Here is a 10,070-nt window from a genome sequence, read left to right as displayed (position 1 = left end):
GCTCTCAGAATTGCAATTCCAGAAGTGGTTGCTGCTGAAATATTCAAGTTTATGAGCGGATTGTTTCCTGAAAAATCCAGGATGAAGTTGGAGGGTAGTTGGTCTAATCAGTATGGCTACCCAAAGTAGACTGCCTACAGCAGGCTTTAGGAACTAGGACATGTTACAATATAATCAGCTCACAGTTTGCAATTCATCATCAAAGGTTTGTCTTAATGCAAAATACTAAACTATAATAGGAAGGCTGTTGAGTACATTTATGAAGGACAGTCTTATGGGCAAGGGCTTAAAGACCTTTAGATTTTATAACACAGGTCATTTGATTTGACAGAATTGAGTAATATGCCTAAATCACATAGGCCAATGCAGATTTTGCTGACTTTTGTGTGAAATTTGTGATATGAGTAGCTAGGCTGTGGAAAGTATCTTAGTCTGAATTTAGAGATGTATGCTATTACTACTTTAACAGCAGATTATGTGAAGTTTTATGTGGACTTTTCTTGTTAGACAGGTTAAACTTTTATCCTTCTACCGATGTCATGATTGTACATTTTAGACCACAGGGAATTGGGTAGCATTTACTCCCAAATAGAAGATGAGTAAGTCCACAGAAAATATTTGGGTTAATAAACATCAAGAGTTAATATGATTTCATCTCAGGGGAACGAGGGTGAGTGAGAGCACAGAAGAGGAGATGGATAAAATTCTATCAAGAATTGGGCAACAGCCTTCATTCCAAATACAATTTCTTTAATTTGGATTAAAGATAGAAATGACTTGAACTGGAGGGTTATGTCTATGTCTATGACTTCCTCTTGGAATGGGGCCTGTGAAATCTTTTTGGTAGTAAGTGAATACAGAGGTACATATTGAAATAGCAAATGAAAACGATAGTCATAACCACTGGATTCCAGCCCTGGGACATTATCTGGTTCTAAATAATGGGGGAGAGGTATTGTGATACTTTTTGTTCAGGTACTTAAGAGGAGATGAGCTTGTATGTAAAGAACAAATGTAAATAAAATTAAAAATGATTTGTGAGGACTACAGGAAGGAAAAAAGGCAGTAGCTGATACAGACAATCATCTTTGGTCTAAGTGGAACTAGAGAAATATTGTGAAATTCTCCAACTCTACTTAATGTTGACACACATTCTCATGTATGGTACTTCATTTGGTTTCTAAGAAAACCCATGAAATCCTCAAACTTTCAAAATAGGGTGAGACTGATGATAATGAATATTGTGTAGACAGCCATGGGAAGGATGCAGAGTTGTTTTATTTGGGGTAAAAGATGGATTTAAACATTTGACAAACAAGCTGGCCTAAATTGTCACATTCTAGACAAAATTCTGCAACTCAACAAGCTGGCCTAAATTGTCACATTCTAGACAAAATTCTGCAACTCAGTGGAATAAAAAGGAAAATGGAATTAGGGTGGTGACAGACAAAGGATATTTGGAAGAAGTAAGTTCATCTAGAAGAATTTACAGACTTTGTCTTTTTCCCTGGTTTGATAAAAGTTTATCATTCCGCCTCACCCTCAAGGGTCTTGATCTTCTGGACCAAGATCAACTATGGTATCTTCAGTTGACTTAAGGAGAGAAAACCCTTGCACTAAGAAGCTTTTAGTGTCAGTAAAGAAAAATGGTATACTCCAGCCATATTGAATATTAGGGCTAGTGCTATATGCTCTGTCTAGAAAAGAATAAGCTCATTTCTGAGATGTAGAGTCTAGGATAATGCTGGCAGCTCCCATTTTCTTTATTGTTAGTGTTCTTCTAGACATGTAGCAAATTGGAGAGTACATAGTTATAATGGGGTTCATGTGAAAGGCAAAAATCAACTTTTAGTAGCAGCAACATCATTTACAACAAATAAAGGTTAAGAAAACACACCATCTAGCAAATAAATTATAAACACTTAATTTTAGGAGATGGTTTCTTAGGAAAAAAAACATAAAATGGGTGGCTTATAAACAACAAGCATTTATTCTTCAGTTTTGGAGGCTGAGAAGTTCAAGATTAATGTGCCTGCAGATGTGGTGTCTGGTGAGGGCTTGTCTCTCATAAATGGTACCTTCTAGTTGTGTCCTCCCTTGATAGAAGAATAAAAATTCTCCCAGGCCACTTTCATAAGGACACTAATCCCTTTCACATGTGTGCTGTCCTCATAATGGATCCAACCGCCAAACACCTCATCTTCTAATACTATTAACTTGGGGCTTAGGATTTCAAGATATAACGTCTGAAGGTACACATTCAGACTACAGCAATTTCCAAGTTGTTACCTCTTTACATTCCATACAATATGATGTCTGCTTGTTGAATGTCCAAACATCTGAGATCCTCAATGTTTTCCTGGAGTATTTCTTGGAATTTCATATTCCATTTTCCTCTTATTAGTTTTTGAAAATGCTAGATCTACTGACAAAGTTGAATGACATTAGGTAGCATCCAAAACCCAATCCAGTGATTAGATTGAAGTCAGCAGTCAGATAGACCAGAAAAAATAATATAGCAAACAGGGCATATTATTCTGGAGAATCTGGGCATTTTAAGAACAAAGTAAACAATCAAAAGAACAAATGATCATTTATTGTTCACACGGTAGGAGTCAACATTACTGATTTGAAACTAAAGATTACTAAAATTCTTTTTTTCATCTGGAAAGATGAATTTATTTAAATCTCTCTACAAATTTATTTACTATGTCCTCAATTTGCAATAGTGGAGCTATATAGTGCAGCAAAATTTGAGATGATAATTACTGCCTAAATGTTTTAAGCTAGTTTGCGTAGTTACTGCCAAAACATTTACAGCTTGCTTCCATAGTTCTTACTGAACCTAATTTCATGTAAGGATGCACCCTCCCATCAAACAATAGGAAACATGAAGCCCTCTTTTACTTTTGCAGAGCTGAAGGCAATTATGGAACCTAAAGTTGTCTTTTGTATCAAATACCTTTTATATCAGTTTCAACTATGTGATGATTATAAAATACATTTTAGAAACGGCTTTAACTAAATGCTTTAGTATAAGCATGTTTAATTTTTCTTTTCAAAACTGTTTTTTCACTTGAATATATAAATTTTAAAGTTCCCCTACTACAACAATTCTGCTAAGATCCAAATAACTGTGTTATTACAATTGAATGATCATCCCGGTAGTTTATGTGATAATATAATAATTAATGATAACTTAGTCGATTGAAATTTCCACTTGATTACTATTTATCCAGGAACAGGGCGGAGAGAGAGGAGATGATTTTTTCATTTATATCTTGTTTAAGAATATTTCTAATGTATACTAGCTCACATATCTGCTTTAGTATGTTGAGTAGATTGAATGTAATTTAATCTTTGAGAATTCATTAATTTGATAATGCAATTTATAATTTCAACTTTATGTACTAAAATTGAATTAGATTGAAATATTTGATTCCAGAGTTAGTGTGACTTTATGTTAAAATTGCTTTTTCTCTACTTCTCTTCATCTCCTTAAATCTTCAAGAGTCCATACAGGAAGTTGAAACTGAGGTTGCTTACCACTTGGAAGGTAACTCTTTAGTCCCCTGAAAGACCAAATAGGAATAAAGCTGTGTCTGAGAGGCAAGAGAGGTGAACAGAGCAAACTCTGCCTGAGATCTTTGGGGCACGCTGATCTAATTTCACTCATTTGTGTGTGTGTGTGTGTGTGTGTGTGTGTGTGTGTGTGTGTGTGTGTGTTTTCAGAGTTCTACAATTCCAGTGGTCAAGAATTAGCCCAAACACTAGGTAGTAATAAAGAGTAATTTTTAAAATATTATCTTGCTTATATTTCTTTGGGACTAGAATGCATGCATAGCTACTTGTAGAAGTCTAAGCCTCTATTGTCTTAAAAATTAACTTCAAATATACTATATGTATCCTAATTCAAATTCTTTGATCTTATGTCATTTTCTTAAAAAGTATGGAAGACAATGCTATTTTTTGTGGAGTTTCAATTACTGACATTTAGGTAACAACATTTGGTTACTGTAAGGATTATGGACGGATATGTTGGTATTTTCTTTCTTTAGAAGGTTCTGGATCATTTTGTCCATCATCTTGGAATCCGTAGCCGAGAATAAAAATAATTTAAGAGACTTCTATACTGGGAGTGGCAGAAACAAGTTAGGTGTAATTTATTTCCATGTGAATGTGTGAGTGTGGGGGGGATGGCATATCTAACTAAATAGAAGAAAGGCACATGCATCTAATTTTTACAAGACTATGGATATAATACTCATTATTTTAGGTATAATCTACAAATGTGCTTCACATTTAATCGATAATAAGTAACTTTATATACTAACACTCCATTGTGTAGAACACTTTTTATAGTTATGTAATTTGAGTGTAAAAACCACTATCATCTTCTCTTAACACATTTGAAATAAGACAACGGTCATTTTTACAATTTATGACATCTTGAGTTAACCAGAAGACCTTTCTTCATATTACTTTTTAAATTCATGTACTGTGGAAGTGTTATTCACGTTCATATTGGGGTGAGTAACCAGAGGGATAGGCTCAAGGGAGACTTTTCTGTTCTCTATTCTGCTAGAGCCTATTACTTAAATTCCACCAGAAACAGAGAGGAATGAATTGGGATGGGAATAGTTTAAGCTTACCTTTAATATACACTCAATAAAGTATTCCTAATTGATTAGAATGCAGTTCTTGTTCTAAGTTATTTGTTATTAGTTAACATATGCAATCAAAGTGTCTTAATAAGAATTCTCTCAATTTTATTGACCAAGAAACTGTAAGAACGTTTTTTTTTTCTTCTTGTTAACGTTGGTCCTCTGATAGGAAAATTTTACACTAAAATAATCAACCTCACCCTAAAATGATTAACTTGCCTAAGATAACTCTTATTATTGTCCAGTGCCTCTGTACAGAGGAAGGTGAACATGTTGAAAATTAAACTGAAATAGGAACAAGATGTTTGGTCACCTCACAAACGTGTTTGTAAAGAACCATAGCTATTGTATGAAATCAATAGTGGCTTCATGCTCTCTCCACTCAGCCCTCCCCTGGAAATTCACCACCACCACCACCACCACATCAAATAAATAGCACAATCTATTCCATCCTTTCTCCCTCATACAACTTGACATCTGTCTTAGTATACAATTTGCCTGTCTTTTACCACTCACTAAGAGATACAATCAGGACTAGTGGAGAAGTGGGGCAAAAGGGGAAAAGAAGCACATACTGAGGTTTGCGGGGCTCTCCTCCTGTGGAAATGGCATTGACATTATTCCCCCTTGACCTCAGCGATTTCTTGACTAGGTTCACAAAGATTTATCCTTTCATGATTCAAAATACCTCTAGCCAGAATGTTCCCAAAGTTTTCATTCGAAAATAAAGTAGGATTTTATACAACTAAATTCAAATTTCAAACCTGAATCCAACGTCCCTGTCTTCAGTGGTGAAAATGACAATTGTATTTCCCTAATACTCTGGTGAGGACCTTTCATAATAAATATTGTATTTAGTTACATGGCAGAACTATTCATCTTTATGGAGACAAGCAATGTATTCTGTACCGCATCAATATATGATTCACTATGTGAAGCAATCACAATAATTCATTTCTCAAATTTCAGTTCTCAACTTAATCCTCCTCCTCTCATTTCATTCAACATTTGAAGATAATGTAAAACTTGAAAAAATTGCTTTAAAATAATTAACAAACTATCTACTCCAGGTTACGCTGGAAAGAGTCATAGAGAGAGAAGTTAGGTAACTTTTCCTCTTATTTGACTTCAAAGACCATAGAGTGTATGGTTCTTATTTTAGGAGAGAGGGCGAAACAGAAAGAGATGGAGATGGAGAGAAAAGAAAGAGAAAAAGAAAGAAGAGAGAGAAAGAGAGAGGAAACAGAAAGAGATGGAGAGGAGGAGAGAGAGAGAGAGAGGAGGGGGGGAGGGGAGGGGGAGGGGAGGGAGAGAGGAGAGAGAGAGGAGAGAGGAGAGAGAGAGAGAGAGAGAGACGGAGAGAGAGATGTTTTAGCTTCTCCAAGCAAAGTGAGGAGGAAAGTTACCCAGATAATTACTGCCCTAAGATACTTTTGCTTGCTTATCTCTGTTGAAGACCATTATCTGAATAACTACCTTTGGCTTCTCTCTACTGTGCAGAAATTGCTTATCACAGGAGGAAATTTAAAGAATATGATGACACTATTCCATTTCTCATTTCACAATAAACAACCACAATAAAAAACAAAAACAAAACCAAGCAAACAAAATATCATTAGAACATAGTAGAGTTTGTAAAATTCTAAGCTTTGAAACTTCTATTCCTGAATTCAGACCTTTAGCTCACATTCCACAGTGTCTATAACATTAAGTACATAAAATCAATGGACTGAAAGTAGGTGAAGAAAATAGTACATTACAACGTGGTTATTTTAGATTCCTAAGAAGAATGATATCAATTTTAAACATAAGAAGTTTATCAAATGAAAATACTATATCAACTTTTGTACTCTTTCTTCTTTTTCACATAGTTCCGTGAATGCAGAGCATGATCAGTTAACTTCAACATTTATTAAACTTTAATGTTTATTAAAACATTAGAGGAAGGGTTTCAAAACCCTTAACATTTAAATTAATCCCAAGATTATACTCTTGAATAGCACTTATTATTTAAAAAAAACTTTAGCGAAGAAATCAAAGGAAGAGAACAAGATAAATTAAAACTAAAAAGTTTTCCAAAAAGACATGATTTATGGTTCATAGTCCCATGGTGAGCAGAGTATCAGATTAAGAACAACGTGCACAGATTGATTTTAGAAAAAAAAAGTGAGTGGCTTATTCCTTTGCTCTAGTAGGAAATACCGCAAAATAACATGAGTATTTTGAAACACTAAAGAGAGAAAACAATGACTGGCTAATCCAAAATCCATCAGTAAGTCACTGTCCAGTCAAATTCTGTTTTATGTTACCAAACAGTCTTTACTACCTTCCACATAAGGGAAGAAAATACAGAAGATGCAGTACTTACATTGAAAATAAAAATAAAAAGTGAGAGAATATATTTATAAATGATATACCTGATAAGGGGTTAATATCCAAAATATATAAGGAACTCAACTCAATAGCAAGAAAACAAATAACCTGATTCAGAAATGGGCAAAGGACCTGAACAGACATTTTCAAAAGAAGACATGCAAATGGTCAGTAGGTTTATAAATAATATTATTACTCATTATTAGGTAAATGCAACTTGAAATCCCAGTGAGATATTACCTCACACCTGTTTGAATAGCTGTTATCAAAAGGATATAAGTCTTGGTGAAGATGGAGAAAAATGTAAATATATAAAAAATCCATTATAAAAAATGTAAATGTACAACCATTATGGAAAATGATATGGAGAGTCCACAAAAAAAACTAAAAATTATGTTAAGAAGAATAAGCCAGCCACAGAAAGACAGATACTGCATAATTTCACTCATATGTGGAATCTAAAAAAGTTTATCTCATACCCCAGTGGTTTGAGCTGGGGTACTTGGGGATGTATTGGCCGAAGAACACAACATTTCAGTTAGACAGGAGAAATAAATTCAAGAGACCTATTGTACAACATGGTAACCATCGTTAACAACATATTGTGTTCTTGAAAAATGCTGAGAGAGCGGGTGTGAAGTGTCAATTTACAAAAAAAAAAAAAGAGAATAGAACTACCATATGATCCACCCACTTCTGAGTGTGTATCCAAAAAAACTGAAATCAATATCTCAAAGGGATATGTGCACACCCATTTTCATTGCAACATTATTCATAAGAAGAGCCAAGATATGGAAAAAACGTTAGTGTTCATAAGCAGATAAATGGATAAAAAAGATGGCAATATACACAATGAAATACTATTGGGCCTTAAAAAAAGGAAATTCTGTCCTTTCTGATAATGGATGAACCTGGAGGACATTATGCTTTGTGAAATAAGCCAGGAACAGAAAGGCAAACACTACGTTATCTCCCTTATATGTGGAATGGAAAAAAGTCAAACTCATAGTAGTTGATATGCTTTAGCTATGTCCCCACCCAAACCTCATCTTGAATTGTAGCTCCCATAATTCCCACATGTCCTAGGAGGGACCCGGTGGGAGGTAATTGAATCATGGGGGCGAGCCTTTCCCTTGCTGTTCTTGTGATAGTAAGTCTCATGTGATTTGATGGTTTTATAAAGGAAAGTTTCCCTGCACACATTCTCTTTCCTGCCACCAGGTTAGATGTGACTTTGCTCCTCCTGATTCACCTCTTGCCATTATTGTGAGACCTCCCCCAGCCATGTGGAACTGTGAGTCCATTAAACCTCCTTTTCTTTATAAATTACCCAATCTTGGATATGTCTTTATTAGCAGTGTGAGAAGAGACTAATACAGAAGTAAAGGGTAAAACGACACTTATCAGGGTTAGCGGGTGGGAGAAAATGGTGAGCTGTTTTTGGTCAAATGGTACAAATTTTCAGTTAGATAGCAGAGATCTATTGAATGGGAGAGTGTCAATAGTCAATAATAATGTATATTTCAAAGAAATTTAGCAAATCTGAAATATTTCACCACAAAAAGTGATAAGCAAGTGAGATGATTGATATATTAACTTGATTTAATCATCCCACATTATATACATGTATCAAAACATCACATTTTACCCCATAAATGTATAAGATTATGATTCTTCAATCAAAAATAATATTAATAAAAAAGAAAAGGCAGTTTTTTTGTTCATGATTGACACACCATGTGATCATCCGTATGAGTTAAAGAATGGTGGAGAGGGAAGATGTTACGCTAAATAACTCAGTGTACACATGTATAACTTGGCATTAGATCTACTTCTGGTTCCAGAGGAAAATAATCCACCTGGTTATAGGAGCCAGCATTGAGATTGCAGAGCAAGAATGAAATCACTCCCATCTCAGTACAGCTCATATTTACCTAAGTAACATAAGAGTGTTTTTGGAGAATTGCACTTTAATTTAGGGTCTTAGATATGTTCTATCGTGCTCCTTAATGATTTTCATGGCAACTACAAGTAGGGAGTGTTGTGGGCTAAATTGTGCCCCGTCAAAATTTCTATGTTGAACTCCTAACCCTCAGTACTTGAAAATGTAACTATATTTGGAGATAAGACCATTGAAGAGGTAATTAACTCCAAATGAGTTAGGGAGGGGCCTGATTCAATATGACTTGTATGAGGAGGAAATTTGTACACAGAAAGATCATGAGAGTAGGCCCTGTGATGACTTAGGGGGAAAGACAGCTATCTACAAGCCAAGGAGAGAGACCTCAAAAGAAACTTACGTTGATGACCTCTTGATTTTGGACTTCTAGCCTTCAGGACTGTGAAAAAATACATGTCTGTTTTTTAAACCACACATTCTGTGGGACTTTGTTATGACAACCTTCGAAAACTGATACAGGGAAAAATAGCTTTCTACCTAGATTCAGTCAAGAAAAAGAATTACAAAAGTTCAATCTCCTGTCCTAAAGACAGTTTTTTTGAATTCTCTGTTTTCACTTTATGTCTTTCTCTTGATGTATAAGAATGAGAATTGAATGCAAGAAGAGTCACGCTATGTCACTTAGTAGAGTAGTTGGGCATAGCGTCCATGGTCAGGAACTCTGTTGTCTTTCTTGCAATAGTTCATGTTTAGTTAAGTGTTCAGTGAAGCTGCCTTTTATTGTAGATTGCACCAGATTGCTAGTATAGACATATGGAAATGAGTTTAAGCCATTTGCAGTCTCTAGAATCTATTCTAGAACCCTAGCTATGGATATAATCTCTATACTGCATGGTAGTCATTAGTAAACACAGGTCGACATTTTAATTTCTTCCACCATTATTCCAAGTAAAGTAACTCAAGAGTGGAAAACCAAAAACTGTAAGCTCTCACTTATAAGTGGGAGCTAAGCTTTGAGTACACAGAGGCATACTGGGTCATATAATATATTTTAGAGGCTCAGATGGGGAAGGAAGGAGGGGGTCTAAGATAAAAAACTACATATTAGATAAAATGTACATTGCTCGAGTGAT

The sequence above is a fragment of the Nomascus leucogenys genome, chromosome 13, assembly GCF_006542625.1.
Source record: "Nomascus leucogenys isolate Asia chromosome 13, Asia_NLE_v1, whole genome shotgun sequence".
NCBI classification, from domain to species: Eukaryota; Metazoa; Chordata; class Mammalia; order Primates; family Hylobatidae; genus Nomascus; species Nomascus leucogenys.
The sequence above is the reverse complement of the archived record's forward strand: the minus strand, read 5'-3'. Positions refer to the sequence as shown.